This window comes from Labeo rohita, unplaced genomic scaffold (genome assembly GCF_022985175.1).
Source record: "Labeo rohita strain BAU-BD-2019 unplaced genomic scaffold, IGBB_LRoh.1.0 scaffold_362, whole genome shotgun sequence".
Lineage (NCBI taxonomy): Eukaryota > Metazoa > Chordata > Actinopteri > Cypriniformes > Cyprinidae > Labeo > Labeo rohita.
In genome coordinates this window covers 340-12,818 of record NW_026129280.1, presented here as the reverse complement: position 1 = coordinate 12,818, position 12,479 = coordinate 340, and the positions used below count along the sequence as shown (strand labels likewise).

The following is a 12,479-nucleotide window of genomic DNA, read 5'->3' as shown; positions in this document are numbered from 1 at the left end:
AATATATTTGCCAAAATCTCTCCTTACACAGTACTTCCACTATTTCCCTTACCATACGTACAGTACACTAGAATTTTACATAATGCAGATGCAACCACTTACTGACATGATTTTTTTTTTTTTTCCAAAACCACCTATTTGGTTCCACTGGGAGGGTTAATACTGATGTATTTTAAATAAAATGACTTCTAAAATATCACATTGCCAAACTAAAGCTTGTTTACTCATATAACCTAGTGGTTTACTACAGTGAGTTTTTGCCAACACATTCCTTCAAAGATGTACAATTATTTAAATAAAAATTTCACTGTAAGTCCCATTTTGTATATGTGTATATGTATATGTGTGTGTGTGACGCATAGTAGTATACACACTACTATGCGTCTTACCTATCAAAATTGTATAAGTTTGTGAAATTTATTTTGTGTGTTTGCGTGAGTGTTTTATGGGTGCGCGCACCGAGTTTATATGTATATGTGCGAGTGTTGTTGTAGGTGTATATGCATGGATCAATTTTATACGTATAAGCTAGTGTCTATTAGCGTATGCATGCGTCAAGTTTATATGTATACACAAGTTATTCACAAGTGTATATGCATTCATTGCTAACATAAGATGTATTGGTATGGATTTCATATTAGTGTGCACGTGTATTGCATATATATTTTTTGAACATCTAATAGTATACATGTATATGCAAATAATTTCTAGGTGTAAATGCACGTGTTTTATGTATGTATTGATAAGCGAAGTTTGATTTAAATCCTATGTGGCGCCTCATACACATATACAGCTGTGTGATCAACAATCCCGTCAGAAACCAGACAACACATCTCAACATCACTTAACTCTGTCACACGTGTGCAGGTACGGCAGCGCGGATTTTAGTTGATGGAGCTGCCTCCATATCATACCAGCATGTCAAGGCTTAGGACATCTCAATCGAGCAGTGGTTGTATGACACCAAGATCCGTTGTGACTGGTTTGCCTTCCTGAGCATCGTTAGGAAGTACTGCTTTCCCAGCTAGGAATGTTATTGTTCTGAGAACATTATTGTATGTTCTGTTAATGTTTTCAGTGGCAAGTTTTATTTTAATCCCCAGAATATTCTCCTAAAAGGAAGGATAACATTCTCTAAAAACATTCTACAAATGTTTATCGATAACATTATTAGAACATTATCCTGTACGCACACTGGTGGGGGTCCAGGGTGGGTAGCAGAACAGCCTTAATGTGATGCATAATTACAGGAGTCAATGCAATGAGCCTGTAATCGTTGAGAGATGTTATGGCAGCCTGCTTCAGCAATGGCACTATTGTGGATGTTTTCAGGCAATTTGTAACAACACACCACAGCAGAAAGGTTAAAGGTATTTGTAAATGCCTAACGCAGTTCTGCAGCACAGTCTCTGAGGACACACCCTGGAATACCATCTGGATCTGCTGCTTTCCGTGTGTAGACTTTTTGAAAAGTATGTATCACCTTCAGCAGGCTGGATGACAAGAGCTCAACTGTCTGTAGCGGGAACTGGGCTAATAGTAGTGTCAGTCCTTTCTACCTCATATTGACTGAAGAACTAATTGAGCTGCTCTGCTACTGAAGCACTGCTGTTGGGCAGACTATTGGTGTTATTCTGCCCAGTGGTGTGATGACCCCTGCTGGGCATAGCAGGAGATTCAGAGTTGTCAAAGTGATTCTCAATCCTCCGCCTATACGTTGCTTTAGCATCCCTAATGCCCTTCTTCAGCTTTGCCCTGGCTGCACTATACTGTTGCATGTCACCAGATTGAAATGCAGAATTTTGACCCTTCAGCAAAGATTTTACATTTTTGGTTAACCAGTGGTGGTGATGTTATCAGTGCAGCATTTCACGTAAAAGAGCACACAGGACAGAACTGGGTAGTCCAGGTGTAGCGGTGGCAGCCCCAAAGTTAAATGTGAAGTTAAGTAAGGGAAGTACTTAAATTAAATTGCTTGGGCGCCAGACAACGCAAAAATAAATGTTGCCAAGTCAAAAGAGTTATTTACTTTTTTTTGTTTTGTTTTAAAATCAATTCCCAGTAAAGCTCAAAAAGAAACCACCGATACACAAATTGTCACCTGCACACTAACACACAGGAAAACAAAAATGGATTAAATAACACAATTCACAACAAGTTTTCTTTTTTAGTGTGCGTAAAAAAGAAACATCAAAAAAAAAAAAAAAAAAAAAAAGGAAGAATGGAGGAACATGTCACAAATACACAGGAGGAGACGAGAGGTAAGTAACAGTTGAGTTTGATATTTATTTCACAGCAATGGATGAACAGAGCAGTAGATTGAAATGCAGAGAGTAAGCTTAGCTGACAGTCCTGGTAATGATGAGCAGATAAGAGTCCGATAGTGAAGCACAACAAGTCCAGCCAGAGCACAGAGAGCAGAATCCTAGGCAGAGAGAGCAACCGTAGGAGGTGTAAACGGTAGACCCAACAAAGTACAAATGGTAGTAGTGTTCTATTTATAGGGAGGAGTTAATCAGAGAACAGGTGTGCGTAATCAAAACTCCGGTGATGAGGAATGAGTGGGCGGTGCTCCGGGTGGTGTGGCAGGTGAGGGTGGCTGCGGTGAATGCCTGACAGAACACTAAATCACTACATTTTTCCTTTTTTCACAGCATTTACATAAAAAAGAAAATCACAAGCATTAATTAATTGAAAAAAGAGGCTTTCCACATGTTTTTCACTTGCTCAATTCAGTCTTGACAAGATCAACAAGTCCATAAAAAAAAGTTCCGTAGAAAGTCCTTGTTTTCACAAAAACAAAACAAACAAACAAAAAAAAATCAATTTCCCTTTCAAACTCAACTCATGGAAATAGTCTTAAAGTTAAAACTTTTCATACACAACAATTACAAAAAACAAAGGAGGAAAATATTCCCAACAGAATTTAACTTGCTAGGTGTGTGCGTTATGTGAGTGAATGCGAGTTTTTCATGCAGTGTGGGTGTGTTTGTGTGTGATTCAGCTGCGTGAAGCAGGCAGCATCTGGGCGGCCAACCAATGGGCCTTTTTCAGTCCATTGGTTGAACGGTCCGCGTTCGAAAACCGGAAGCATCGAGTAGTTGTGTAAAATAACTTCCGCTGTAGCCTGCATGAATGGCAATGCCCATAGACAGGATGGTTGTGATTTATTAATGAACAATTAATCATAGACGTTTCATCAAAACATATTAAGCACAGTTTCCAATCATTAATCGGGTATGACGAAACAAGGAGAAATGTTGTCATGATATTCCAATGCACATTCCATGATTTAAATGGGAGCACACAAGCTGCAGATGCACAATACTTCAGAGACAGACCAGCTTTTTATTTCAAAAATGCAAGAATAGCATACAAACAACACATCACATTAAAACAGTGAAATATAAAAAAAAATAAAATTAAAACAGTGTATATTCCGAGTTTTTCTCCAGCAGTAACGTGCAGCCACAGCCAGATTATCAGTTAAAAGAATATATTTAACCTTAGAAGATCCCCTACCATATGGGTAATCTTCCATTTTAACGTGAAACATGGAAACATGTAAGCCATTTGTGTTGTCGGTGTTGTGACAGTCATGAGACAGCTGATGAGAATCTGCCCTTTCATCACTGCTTGCAGCTTTTATGTTTTTATTATACTTCCTGTGTTGTCTCTGTAGTTTTCTCCTCATGTAAAGCTCTGCAGGAGACATTCCAATTGTTTCCTGAACAGATTAATTGATGGCAAAGCGGAGTTTGGGTAAGTATTGGTCCCATTTTCTGTGACTGTTGTCCACATAGGCAGAAATCATGCTTTTAAGTGTGAGATTAACCCTTTCCGTGATATTTGTTTGTAGATGATAAGATATTGTCAATTTTGGTTTGATGCTCCGGTGTGTTTGACATAGTTCTTGGAACAACGATGAAACAAATTGTGCACCCCTGTGCGACAGAATGAAGTCCAGCACCCCCCCATTGGGTTAGAATTTCCTTCTGGAGAAGTAACGCAATAGACTCAGCATTGCCATTGCACAGAGGAAAAAAATTTACCCAGTGTAGCGTTTGGGCCAATCAGACACACAACTGTTGATTTGATTTACTAAATCAATTATTCATTAAATTAACAAATAATCACACACCCCCCCACCCAATGAACAACACTGGCTGCCGGGACATCTCCAATGGCCCACCAGGCCCCTGGTTACCATGGCAACCAGAATACCTCAGCCAGATCAGATAAACTTTACGACCTACAAGTATGTAGAGAGAATCTCCCCCTACTTAAATCTCTCTAACACAGAAACATACTGCTATAGGAAATGGACTCTTTCCTGTTCATTCACAGACAAACCTATCCTTGACCTTCCTATCACACTGTTACGACCTTTGATGGAAATTTTGTCTAGGAATTTAAAAGGAGTAACATTGAGATGACCAAAAGAAGAAGCTTAAAGTAAAAGTGGCAAGAGAAACGCAGGACATCAAATTAGCACCGCAAAAGATTTATTGCTTCCAAATCCATTTAAGAACACAAAATAATAAACAATAATAATTTATATAACCAAGACAAACTGGAGAGGGAACTGGAAGTGGCGCTAGAAAAGCAAAGAAATAAATATAACAAAAAACCCCACTGTCTCCTCCCGGTCCTCTAAATAAGAAAACAAAAATATGAAAAAGAAAAAGTCTTCAGTGCGAATGCTCCCTGAACTTACACAAACTAAAAAACACAAAAACACACATTTAGCGCACTTCACTAATCTAGTGTGTCTAATACATCAAAAAGGAAAACCCTGCGTGCAAGGTATGTATGTCACGTGACTTACTCAGCTGTTCCACGTCTCCAGTTAGATCACAAGTTTAAGTGGAGGATAAGCGGGCTAAAACTGTCAAAGACACACGACGTTCATCATGAACACATATGTCACAAATGACCAAACTTTACACAGATCATTCCGACAAATCTCACACTAGTCTCGTAAGCATTAAAAGTAGTAGCAGATAAACAGACACCACAAAACAGCCAGCGACATGCCAAGTCAAAACAGCTGAGATCTTCTTCTTCTTCTTCTTCGTCTTTTTTAATGGCGGGTGGCAACCGGCATTTAAGGTGCATATCCGCCACCTACTGTGCTGGAGTGTGGGCCAGAAATGTAAGCATCTTATCCCGATAGAAATCATCCCACAAAAAAAAAAAAAAAAAAAACACTTTACTTTACCTTCTTTCTACCTTTATAATAACTTCACCGATCAATTAAATCCTTTTCATTAAACCAGTTTCTTTCAAAAAGTTAAACAAAGCTCCAATTATCTGCTCTCCAATTTTAAATAGATTTTTAAGGTTCAACATGTTTTCCCCAAACTTCTTTAATTCCTCTTTTAATTTTATCCTTTGATTTTCATATTTGACACATTCACTAATCACATGTTCGGCTGATTCCTCTCCCCTTCCACAATCACACATACCCGAAGGGTGCTTTTTCTATAAAAACATAGTTTTATTTAATCCAGTATGTCCTAATCTCAACCTCGAAATAATACTACTTTCTCTAGTACAACGACCTGTAGGTTATATTTTCCCTACTTCTTGCATAATATTGTATAAATGTCGCCCTTTCTTCCCTTCATCCCATTGTCTCTGCCATGTCTTCATAATATAATTCTTTATTTTTGCTTTAGTTTCAGCTTTACTTACTGCCACTTCCGTAATTCTGTCGAGTTTCAAAGCTTGCTTAGCCAACATATCTGCTGTTTCATTTCCCTCAATCCCCCTGTGAGCCGGAATCCACAAAAATCTGACCGCTGCATTAATATGTTGCAGTCTGTATACGGTTTCATATATCTCGTAAACAATATCAAGTCTGTTATTAGATGATAAAGACTGAAGAGACAGTAATGATGATAAGCTATCAGAGCAAATTAAAACCTTGGTAATTTTGTTTTGCTCTACCCACTGTAATACCCTTAAAATAGCTAACATTTCCACAGTAAATACTGTCAGATGATCAGGGGTTCTTTCCTTAACATTTATCTTTAATTCTGGAATAGTGAATGCAAAACCAGTAAAACCACTCTTAGGATCTTTTGATCCATCCGTAAATGCAGCTATAAAGGAATTATATATAGACCTTATTCTGTCCTCCACTTTTTCTACCCAGTTTCCTTTTCCACACTGAAAACCCTAATAAGTTAATTGGACTAAATTGATTGAGTAAACTCGTTGCCTCAATTTAACTGAGTAATGGAATCTTCCAAAACTTGCATATTTAAGTTTATTTAACTTGGCGGTTTTGTAGACTGTACTTAAATCATTCAGTTCAACAAACTTAGCACTTATTTAATGTACTTAAACGATTGTGTTCACTTGGTATTAATTTTTTTTAAGTGTACTTATATATTTAAGTTAACTCAACATGAAAATGTAACTTAAAACTGTTAAACAATGTTCTTATATTTGACTGCAAGCTTTGTGCACACCGAACTGAAATAAAACAATGAACAGCATATTTAATCTTAGATTTTTTTATTGACAAAATGTCACAATATTTCTGAAAACAGTAAACACTATACTGTAATGTAAATAAGGTTATAGCCTCACTTTAAAGGTGGTAAAAAAAAAAAAAAAAATAACTAGTGCAGTACATCAATTGTACAACTCTATGCACATATATACTTCACTCAAGTATCAAGTATTATGTTAATGTAAACATAACTATTACATTTGACCATTTAAGCTTTGTGCAAACATAGCAAACTAAAATAAAACAGTCAACATATAGTGTCTTTCACCAAAATTTCACAGTATTACAGTACAAACTATACTGTAGTGGAAATATTACTGTGTCACAACCACACTACAGAGGTGTAACAATATCCCAAATGAACTACTGAACATCAGTTGTAGAACTCTGCATTTTACAATTTAAACATGCTTTTTATTCTTCATAAAATGAATAATGGAGATCAAGAAATCAAGGTGGGGAAAAAAAACCCAAAACAAAGAATGGTGTTAAAATATCACAGTGACGTTTCTTAAGCAAAATGTTGGTTTGCCAGAGACTGCACTCTAGGCTTGAGAGTATTCTGTCCCATTGACATTAGTACACGCTGGATGAAATCAAACGTGTTGGCGAGTGATTTTGGGTAATTTAGGTCTAGTGCGTAAATCAGACTGAAGAGAAGACAAATTGCCTGTGGGAGGTCCTGCACTTTGTCCATCAGAACTTGGCCTTCAAGAATTATTCCGATTGAAGAAGTCAAATGCAAAGAGCTGGAGGGCTGAAGATCGGTGTCCTCCAATAAAATCCCCACTGGCACATCAAGGATAGTGAGGCGATGATCAGACACCTAGTGAATAAACAGGTATAAATATTGTATTGTGATCAGGAATCAAAGGTTTATCATCAATGCATGTTTATCAGAATGCCCGCTAAGTTTATTTAAAAAAAAAACAAAAAACAATAACCCTAATCCAACATGGATATTTACTTACAGAATGGATATTTTCTTACACAAACAAATTGATTCCCTTCACAAACCCCTGGAGCATTCTGGAGCAGTTTTATGATGGATGGATGGAATTTTTTGGTTCAAAATCTCATCCCCCATTCACTCCCATTAAAAAGCTTGGAAGAACCAGGATAAATTTTATTATAACTCTGATTGGATGGCTTGAGGGTCAGGAAACCTTAGGATAATTTTTGGGTGAACTATCCCTTTTAAGAACAGATTTACTTACTAAACATGTCTTGAAGAAAGACGAGTCATCATCTCCGAGCATGATAGGCAGTCCTCGAAGAACAAGGGTTCGGACCTCTGTTGGCTGGGCTGACTTTAGAGGAAAACATACATAACAGATTGTTGATATGAGAAAATAAGAAATAAATTACGTTGACAAAATTAAATAATCTAAAGGGATAGTTCACCCAAAAATGAAAATTCTGTCATTGTTTACTCACCCTAAATTTGTTACAAACCAAGCAGTTTTGGGGCACCACTTACATGTACATACTAAAAAGAAATACTAAGGAAGTCAATGCTGCACCAAAATTCTTTGGTTAACATATAGTTAACATATCTTCCTTTGGTTTCAGCAGAACAAAGAAATTTATACAGGTTTGGAACAATTGCGGGTGAGTAAATGAAGACAGAATTTCCATTATTGGTTTCCATCCCTGAAGTTATGTTAAATAAGACAAATAATTACTGACCTTTATTTGCTGTAAAAGTTCCACAAGCGCTGACCAGGAGCCCCCCTTTTGGTTTTAAAAAGGTCCATGAACCGTGAACTGTGTCTGTCAAGGTTTTCGTAGAATTCCTGCTTTAGATTTTTGCCCGTAATTCTGTTGAACTCCATGCAAACCTGGGGGGAAACAAGGCCAAGTCACTAATCACATTAGCTTCCAAACAGAAATGCTTTACAGGCTAATAAATAATAAGGAAATAATGAAGAGGCTAAGAAATAGTATTGCTTTATAATGTTAAAGGAATAGACCACTAAAAAATTAAAATTGTCATTTACTCATGCTCAAATTGTTGTAAAATCACATGATTTTATTTCTTTTGCTGAACACAAAGATAATACTTTCAATTATGATGGTAACCAAATAGTTGCTTGTTCCCATTTACTTCTCTAGTATTTTCAGTAGCATTAGTCAGTGAGTACCAGCAATTTTTTTTTTTTTTTGTGGACTACCCTCTAAGAAAACCCGAAACAATAATTCATTTATCTCATATGAATTTCTATATTTCAGTTTTGGTTTTTTGTTTTTCTTTAAATGTGTTCTGCAAAAGTATTCCATCATGCCAACCTGACATTGCATAAGGGTGACTAAATGAGAAAATTATTTAGGTTAACAGTCCTTTTAATGCATTGAAAAAAACAAGGTGACTTACCTGAGGCTCACAGAAGAGACGGAAAGTGTTCAAGGTTTGGAAATATCTTAAGGGTGAGTAAACGGTTATTTCATCCAAAAATGTGATTTCAGTCATTAATTACTCACCCTTATGTAGTTCCAAACCCGTAAGTCCTACATTCATCTTCAGAAAACAAATTAAGATATTTTTGATGAAATCCGAGAAGATTTCCCCCCACCAATACAGCAACGCAACAGATACTTTCAACTCCCAGAAAGGTAGGAAAGACATCATTAAAGTAGTCCACATGTGATTACAGTGGTTCAACCTTAATTTTATGAAGCAATGAGAATACTTTTGTGTGGAAAAAAAAAAACTTCTTCATTTATAAGAAATTGTTTAATAAAGTCGTTATTTATTTATTTATTATTTTTTTTTAATTTAGTTTTTTTTTGCACACAAAAGTACTCATCGCTTCAAAAAATTAAGGTTGAACCACTGCATGGACAATTTTTTAAAGATGTCTTTCTTACCTTTCTGTGACTTGAAAGTGTCAGTTTCGTTGCGGTCTATGAAGGGGGGAAAATCACCTCAGATTTAACCAAAACATCTTAATTTGTCTTCTGAAGATGAACAAAGGACATACGGGTTTTGAATGACATGAGGGTGAAAAAATGAAGGAAAAAAAAATTTTTTTTTTGGGTGAACTAGCCCAGTAATGACAATTTTTTATTACAGGGTGAACTAAACCTTTAAGTTGGAATGGCCATAAATACCACAGAAAAACGATTAGGAGACTTCATCAAATATGTACACCAAACTGGTAAAATGAGAAATAAGTTGTCGTTTCAATAACCATACCATCACAAAATCATTAAGAAAATATCGTTAACATTACTTAATGGCAAGGTAAGGGGTGGGGGAAACGTTAATTGATCTCAGAAGTGGCTGCCATGTTCTTTCCCACAGAAATACACGATTACACGATGATTAAGTGAATTAACTAATATGTTTCAGTATTACAAATCAAATAAAGATTAATTTGATATCTCAGTTATCATACCATCACAAATCCATACAGTTAACGTTACTTGATGGCTACGCTGTCAAAGTTTGACCATGACTGAGTTGTCTTCTATTATAGAAAAGTACCACAAGGATTTAAATAAGCATATTTCACTCAAACTCATTACTTTATATCTACATAATTTACTTACCGAACATAGAAGAAAAACGTCCGTCTTCAAACTTGGTGTCAGCAACAGAACAGACGAGGGCAAAAGGACTAATCAGCGCATTAGTTCTCTTGTTGCTAGGCAGAACTCATTGCATGGCCAATCACATTAAATAAAGAACCGCGAAATGTGAGCATGGAAGCGCGGGCCATTTTCAAACTATAATTTTCAGATTTCCGGTAAAGCACTTTCGCTATTATTAGTTGTAATGTGATTTTGCGTTCACTGTAGATTTTACAGGCTAGTTTGCTATATGGGCTGCAGAAAGTGTGGCGTACTTTGTGCAGTTAGGGGTGTCATAATATTCGGTTCAAGCGTAAAAAAAAAAACACATTTCGCGAATAATTTGATTCAAAACGGGACTTCATAGCGCGTTTCGCGAATCATTTTATCCCCACCGGGATATATTAAAAATTAAAATTAAAAAAATTACAAATAATTCAGCAGAGGCAGGGATGTATAGACCAGAGGGGGGAAATCCCCCCAATATATATATATATATATATATATATATATATATATATATATATATATATATATATATATATATATATATAAACCCTTGTATATGGGTTAAAGTTAATTTGTCAACAAAAATTCCCAAATAAAAAATAAGTAGCCTAAATTTATTCCCATTATGGTGAATACTTGTAACTGAAGCCATTTGTTTTCTGATTTAAAAAAGAGAGAAAACACCTTGCACATGGTATTAGAATTTTACAATCAAGAAAACTACATTTGTGAAAATGACCTTTTGAAAATGATTTTTTTTTCAAAGGATTAATCATGATTTTGAGCTCACAACACTTGAAATCTTAAGTTTATGCATTTTGATGGTAAATAAGTTAAATGAACTCATATTTTTAAGTGATAGGTCCAAAATGCAAAATTTTAAGTAATGTTTAGTCAACATTACTTGATTGTATAAGTAAAGACAGCAGTCTTTTTATTTCTCCTTGAATATAGAAGTCTATAATTAGTGGCGAAAACAACCAAGGCGGTGTACCTGAAAAAGGAACAGTCGGACTGAACTTACTCTCCTGCAATTTCATTTCAATTGCTATTTTACTAGATGCCCAAGCAAAGCATTCCACCTTAGCCTTCACACTTTCCCAACAAGGGGTAAGACACTTAACTGTAGGATGCCTTCTTTCATTATGCCCTTTTAGATTAGCCCAATAGTTCATCATCAGTTGCTCAAATTTTAAACTTAATGGTAGCTCGCCCACCTCAAGGCGAGGACCTTATGGCTCCACAACAAATTCGCAGTGCTTGATTTTGTATAACTTCCAGTCTCTTTAATGATGTTTCCGACGCAGATCTATACACTATACTTCCATATTCAATCACTGGTCTTATTAAAGCCACATATACCCCTCTTAAAGCTCCTTTACTACAACCCCACTCTGCCCCAGTCAGGGACCTCATTATATTTAAAATCTTCTTACACTTTTCCTCTACTTTCCTTACCTGCTCTGTCCAAGTTAGTTTAGAGTCAAATGTTACCCCTAAAAACCGAAAGGAATTTACCTGCTCAATTTGATTTCCATACAATAACACCTTAGCATCTTTATCCCTCTTTTGAGTGAAAACCATCATCTTTGTCTTTTCCACTGAGAATTTAAAACCCCATGAATAAGACCATTCTTCCATCAAACCTACAGCTTTCTGTGTCTTCTCTTGAACTAAAAGTAAGCTCTTGCCATTTTTCCAAAGGGTAGCGTCATCAGCAAATAATGACCTCCCAATATCATACTTTATTTTATTAAAAACATAATTAATCATAACAGAAAAAAGTAATGGGCTTATCACACTACCCTGCAGGGTCCCATTATCTACTTTGAATTTAATAGACACTGAAGTACCAATTTTAACCTGAATATACCTTTCAAATAAAAAACTTTTAGCCCAATTAAAAGTTCTTCCCTTAATACCCATTTTATCTAATTTAATCAATAGCCCCTCTTTCCATACCATATCATAAGCTTTTTCCACATCCAAGAAAACTGCCATAACCGATTCCTTATTAATCATAGCTTTTCTAATTACTGTTTCCAAGCAAACCACAGGGTCCATTGTTCCCCGTCTTTTTCTAAAACCACTTTGGTAGGGGGATAAAAGACATTTACTTTCTATATAAAATGTCATTCTTTCTACAATCATCCGTTCCATAATTTTCCCAACATGCGACGTAAAGGCAATGGGCCTGTAGTTTGCTGGATTCGTTGGGTCCTTGCCTGGTTTTGCTATAGGTATAATAATAGCCTCTTTCCAACTTATTGGTAATCTCCCTTTTTCCCAGCTCTTATTATATAAACCTAAAAGTTTCATTTGCATTAAAATTCCAAACTGTTTTAACATACTATAACTAATCTGATCTTTTCCT

At 36.0% G+C, this 12,479-nt stretch overlaps 1 long non-coding RNA gene across 2 annotated transcripts; it reads right to left on the bottom strand.

Annotated features, from left to right (window-relative positions):
• Window positions 1-6,601: 6,601 nt before the first annotated feature.
• LOC127160487 (uncharacterized) lies at window positions 6,602-10,197 on the bottom strand. Of its 2 annotated transcripts, none has more exons than XR_007826761.1 (4): window positions 10,076-10,197; window positions 8,213-8,364; window positions 7,741-7,833; window positions 6,602-7,349 (listed from the first exon to the last, which is right to left on the bottom strand). It is a non-coding gene; the product is annotated as an uncharacterized LOC127160487 (long non-coding RNA). The 2 variants fall into 2 exon arrangements; XR_007826760.1 differs by lacking the exon at window positions 10,076-10,197 and adding an exon at window positions 9,392-9,482.
• Window positions 10,198-12,479: the final 2,282 nt, after the last annotated feature.